General features: G+C 37.2%; 1 non-coding gene across 1 annotated transcript; it reads left to right on the top strand.

The window, feature by feature from the left end:
• The first annotated feature begins 5,087 nt into the window (after positions 1-5,087).
• Positions 5,088-5,195, top strand: LOC122312103. The gene has a single exon (XR_006243017.1). It is a non-coding gene; the product is annotated as a small nucleolar RNA R71 (small nucleolar RNA).
• The last annotated feature ends 1,199 nt before the right edge of the window (positions 5,196-6,394 follow it).

Raw genomic sequence — 6,394 nt, 5'->3', positions numbered from 1 at the left:
TAAATTCTCTTCCACCCCCCAACTAGATTGTAGCATTGTCCTCAATGATGCAGGAGAAATGAAAGAATTTATACAAAGAGAGTAGTTAAGGGGCAAAACAACTAACAGAAGAACCGAAAATTCAAAGAAAAACTGAAAGAAAGAGGAAAAGGAAGTACCTGGATAGCTTTGAAAGGAATGCAACCAAAATAAAAATAAAAGCTGAAGAACAAAAGAAAACAATGAAAAGAGATGGATAGATCAAGAACCATCAATTAGGATCAAGCAAATGTAGAGTAGATTCCTCAGGTGCAAAGTTAGAAATAAAAGGCTTGAGCCTCTGACCATTAACCTTAAAAATGTTACCATTGAGAGGATTCATTATCTCTATAGCACCATGAGGAAAAACAGTTTGTATCACATAAGGCCCACTCCATCGAGACCTTAACTTACCAGGGAACAAGTGTAACCGAGAGTTGTACAATAACACTTTTTGATTAGGCTCAAAAGTCTTACATTGGATGTGTTTGTCATGGAAGTTCTTCATTCTTTCTTTGGACAACTTAGAGTTGTTGTAGGCATCCTTCGTCAACTCATCCAACTCAGACAACTGCAATTTTCTCACACAACCAACTTTATCAATGTTAAAATTGCATTGCTTAATGGCCCAATACGCTCTATGTTCCAAGTCTACAGGAAAATGGCAAGCCTTACCATACACTAGTCTATATGGAGACATGCCCAAAATGGTTTGAAAGGCTGTTCTATAAGCCCACAAGGCATCAGACAATCTCAAAGACCAATCCTTCCTGTTTGGGTCAACTGTTTTTTCAAGAATGTTTTTAATCTCCCTATTTGCTAGTTCAGCTTGTCCATTGGTTTGAGGATGATAGGGAGTAGAGATTTTATGATGGATACCATACTTCTTCATTAAGGCCGAGAAATGCTTGTTATAAAAGTGGGTGCCATTATCACTGATTATGGCTTTAGGCATGCCAAACTTTACAAAAATGTTTTCTTTCAAAAATTTTAAAACAACTTGATGATCATTAGATTTGCAAGGGACTGTCTCAATGCACTTAGAAACATAGTCAACAGCAAGCAAAATGTATAAATAGCCATAAGAAGAAGGAAATGGTCCCATAAAATCTATCCCCCAACAATCAAAAATTTCAATCACTAGTATGGGTTGCATAGGCATCATATTTCTCCTAGTGATTCCTCCTAATTTCTGACAAGGTTCACAAGTTTTACAAAAACTAAAAGCATCCTTGAACATGGTTGGCCAATAAAATCCGCTTTGAAGAATTTTGGCCACTGTTTTGTGGGTTGAAAAATGCCCACCACAAGCTTCCGTATGGCAAAAATTTAAGACACCAGAAATTTCATCATTGGGCACACACTTCCTAATGATTTGATCTGAACAATACTTGAAAAGGTAAGGATCATCATAGAAGAACGATCTCACCTCATGCATGAATTTCCGTGTATCTTGAGCGCTCCAATGAGGTGGTGTTTGTCCTGTCACCAAGAAATTTACTATATCAGCAAACCAAGGCAAATTTTCAACTAACATAAGATGTTCATCAGGAAAAGAATTAAGAACAGGTGTCGGTTGTTCAGTTTCAGCAACTGTGAGCCTAGACAGATGGTCGGCTACCACATTCTCTACTCCTTTCTTGTCCTTGATGATAATATTGAACTCCTGGAGTAAAAGTATCCATCTAATCAACCTTGGTTTTGCATCTTTCTTTGTCAATAAATACTTAAGAGCTGCATGGTCTGTAAAGATGACTATAGGAGAACCAAGAATATATGCATGAAACTTCTCTAAAGCAAATACCACAGCAAGTAATTCTTTTTCAGTAGTAGAATAATTTTTTTGAGCAAAATTCAAAGTTTTACTTGCATAGTAAATGACATAAGGAAGTTTGTTCCTACGCTGTCCAAGAACAGCTCCTACAGCAAAATCACTTGCATCACACATGATTTCAAAAGAAAGTGACCAATCAGGAGGTTGAAGAATAGGAGCAGTGGTTAGCAAAGTTTTAAGCCGACAAAAAGCTTCTTGACACTCGGGTGTCCAATCAAATTTTACATCATTCATTAATAGCTTACATAGAGGCTTAGAAATAGAGCTAAAGTCTTTGATAAATCTCCTATAAAAACCCGCATGCCCAAGAAAAGATCTAATGTCTTTTATTGACTTAGGTATAGGAAGTTTAGAAATCAACTCTATTTTTGCTCTATCTACTTCAAGTCCTCTAGATGAAACAATATGTCTCAGAACAATGCCCTGTTGTACCATGAAATGACACTTCTCCCAATTTAGTAGCAATTGCTTCTCTTCACACCTGGCCAAAACAGCTTGTAAATTGGTTAAACATCTCTCAAATGAATCACCAAATACAGCAAAATCATCCATAAACACTTCTAGAGTGTTTTCAATCATGTCACTAAAGATGCTAAGCATGCATCTCTGAAAAGTTGCTGGTGCATTGCATAAACCAAAAGGCATTCTCCTAAAAGCAAAAGTACCAAAAGGACAAGTAAAGGTGGTCTTTTCTTGATCCTCTGGTGCTATTTCTAATTGATAGTAACTGGAGAATCCATCTAAGAAACAATAAAAGGCATGTCCAGCAACTTTTTCTAACACTTGATCAAGAAAAGGCAAAGAAAAATGATCTTTCCTAGTGGCGGCATTCAACTTCCTATAATCTATACAGATGCGCCAACCAGTAGGAATCCTCATAGGAATCGATTCATTTTGTTCATTTTTAACAATGGTAAGCCCGGATTTTTTTGGAACTACATGAATGAGACTTACCCACTTGCTATCCGAGATGGGGTAAATGATACCCACATCAAGCAATTTCAACACCTCACCTTTAACCACTTGCTTCATTGTGGGATTCAACCTTCTTTGCATTTCCCTCGAAGGCTTTGCATCATCTTCTAAATAAATCCTATGGGTACACTCCAAGGGACTTATACCTTTTATATCAGCCATTGTCCATCCAATAGACTTTTTATGCTTCTTAAGGACCTCTAGCAATTTATTTTCTTGTTCACTAGTTAAGTGAGAAGAAATTACCACAGGGAAGGTGCTTTGTGGTCCTAAGAAAGCATACTTCAACTCCAATGGAAGAGGTTTGAAGTCCAAAGTTGGGGATTGCTCCTCCGAAGGCTTGAGGGTTGATGTCAATGGTGGAAGTTGCTCAAATTTTGGCCTCCATGGTGGTGTAACTTGCTGACCTATTGAGGAAACAAAAGATGAGTCATTAACATTATCAAATATTTTCAAATCTTCTTCAAATTCTTCTAAAGAATCAATAAGTTGAAAGTAATGTGTAGAATTTTCATCAATGAAATTTTTTAGCAAATTCAATTCATGAACTTCTTCAACTTCTTGCGGTTGCCTGCAAAGATTAAAAATATTTAGCTCCAAGGTCATATTTCCAAAACTCAACTTTAAAACTCCACTTCTACAATTTATGAGTGCATTAGAAGTAGCCAAGAAGGGTCTTCCTAAGATAACAGGTGCTTGGAAGGTAGAATGATTAGTCAATTGCATGTCGAGTACGACAAAGTCTACTGGATAGTAGAATTTGTCTACTTGAACCAAAACATCTTCCACAACACCCCTTCGAATCTTTATAGACCTATCAGCCAACTGCAATGTGATAGAAGTAGATTTCAACTTACCCAATCCAAGCTGAACATAAACATTATAAGGCAATAAGTTCACACTTGAACCTAAGTCTAATAATGCTTGGCCTATTTTTGAGCTCCCTATCATGCAAGCTATGGTAGGGGATCCTGGGTCCTTGTATTTGGGAGGAGTGTTGGTTTGGATAATAGCACTAACTTGTTCAGTAAGAAAAGCTTTCTTTTACACATTCAATTTTCTTTTTACGGTACATAAATCCTTTAAAAATTTAGCATAGGTAGGAATCTATTGAATAGCATCTAACAATGGTATATTAATCCTAACTTGCTTAAAAATTTCAAGAATTTCCGCGTGATGCTTATCTTTGTACAGAGGGGCTAACCTTTGAGGAAAAGGTGCAAGTGTAGTGCTTGGGACACTTTCAGATTTCAAAGGATCATGTTCCTCATTTTCAGAAAGAGGTTTAGAAGTGTTACCATTCTTTTCTACCTCTTGAGCTGGAATGCCAATCACCTTACCACTTCTCAAGGTTGTAATAGCCTTGACTTGCTTGACATTTGAATCTCCTGTCATACTTTGAAATTGCTGGTTTTGGCCTTGGGGATTAGGCTGAGATTGTGCAGGGAACTTCCCTTTCTCTTGAGCACTTATGGTTGTAGTCAATCTTGTGACTGACCCTCGAATCTCAGCAATGGCTTGTGAATTTTGACTATTGATAGCAGCTTGGCTTTGCATGAATTGCTGAAAATTGGTGGACAGCTACTGGAAATTGGTGGATAATTGCTGAAAATTGTCTTCAAGGTTCTTTTTCTGGGCTGGAACCATGTGGTTGGCATATTGAGATGGTTCTGGACCTCCTGGGGTAGTGTAGGGTACAATTTGTGAAGGACCAGCTATGTTGGGTGCAGGTAAAGCAGCTTGTTCACCTCTCCAACTGAAATTAGGGTGATTTCTCCATCCCGAATTGTAAGTGTTGGAGTAAGGACCTGAAAAAGATTTAGCAACTATATTAACAGCATTAGATTGATCCAAGAGAACTTCTTTGAAGGCAGGAATGGTCGGACAATCATTAGTTGATTGCCCTTGGCCCTCACAAATATTACAGCTCAAGGTAATCTGAGGTACAGCCTGTATTTCATTCACTTTCTTCATTTCTATGGTTTCTAATTTTTTAGAAATCATAGCCAACCTAGCATTCAAATCATCTACTTCTCTCAGATTATATTTTCCACCCCCTGAAATTGTCCTTGAACTTTCCGACCTATCATGAACATCAGATGTATCCCATGATTGTGCATTTTCAGCTAGATAATCAAAATATTCAAAAGCTTCTTCAGGTTCTTTGTTAAAAAACTCTCCATTACACATGGTCTCCACAAATTGTCTCATTTTTGGTTGCAACCCCTCATAAAAAAAGCTAATGAGCCTCCAATTCTCATATCCATGATGAGGACATGCATTTAAAAGGTCTTTGAATCGTTCCCAACAATGATAAAATGTTTCCACATCCTTTTGGCCAAAATTCATGATCTGTCTTTTCAAGGCATTGGTTCTATGCATGGGAAAAAATTTCTTTAAAAACTCAGTTTGCATTTCTTGCCAAGTCCCAATGGATCTTGGTCTTAAAAAATTCAACCATGTCTTAGCCTTGTCTTTTAAGGAAAATGGAAACAGTTTCAATCTTATGACTTCATCAGTGCATGTTCTATCCATGAATGTGGAAAACACACTTCTTCAAACTCTTTGATATGCAAATAGGGGTTTTCAGATTCCATACCATGAAAGTGTGGTAGCAGTGGAATCATCCCAGGTTTGAAATTAAAAGCATTTGCATTAATAGGCAAAATGATGCAAGAAGGTGTGCTAGTCCTAACAGGCTGAAGATACTCTCTGAGAGTCCTGTTTGGATTCTCCACTTCCCTATCATGATGCTCATTTTCAGCCATGATGCTATCAGTGTCTGATGATGATTCTACAGAAGATGATGCAGAGCTAAAAGATGTCAATGATTGTGTCCTAAACAGTCGAGATGTATGGTCTCTAGTCCAACTAGTCATACAAACAAGAGCAGATAATCAAAGATCGTGAAAAATAAACAAAGAGAAGGAAAAAAAAAATTAGATGTCACCCAAGCTGTGAAAAGGTTCACAGCTCCACAACGTCCTCTCAGCAGTACAGGAATGCTCTGATAAGCACCAGTTGTCCCCGGCAACGGCGCCAAAAACATGACTCGTGGTCGAATGTGCTTCCAAGTGTAGAAGTGTCAAGTTGTATCAAGGATAAGTCCAAGATCGTATTCCATAGGGACAATGGGTTATCAAAGCGAATAAGAGATTTGTGAGTAACAAATGAATCAAGTATGAGAGATGAAAATAAAATCCAAATGCAATGCAAGAAGATAATTGAAGTTGAAATTAGAGTTTCTAAAACAAACAAATTAATGAACACTTGGGTTGGGTATGAGATTCTCTTTCTTTCGGATTCTAGATAATTTTCTCTATTAACAATCTAATCAAGGCATTGCTAATCGGAAGATAAAAAGTTAAGCTCAAGATTTTGCAATATTTTTCTGAGGGATTTTCTATTTTACTAGCCGAACACACAGTAACAAACAAACGAGAGAAGCCTTGATAATTTTCAAGCTTTTGTTATGCCTTACGTCAACAACAAAACAAGAGCAAGAGCTTCAATCTATTTTCAATTTAAATCCAACTAGTAACTTAGTGAAATCAACATTTAACCATA

Source organism: Carya illinoinensis, chromosome 5 (genome assembly GCF_018687715.1).
Source record: "Carya illinoinensis cultivar Pawnee chromosome 5, C.illinoinensisPawnee_v1, whole genome shotgun sequence".
NCBI lineage: Eukaryota > Viridiplantae > Streptophyta > Magnoliopsida > Fagales > Juglandaceae > Carya > Carya illinoinensis.
Note: the sequence above shows the minus strand (reverse complement) of the source record. Positions and strands in the feature narration are given on the sequence as shown.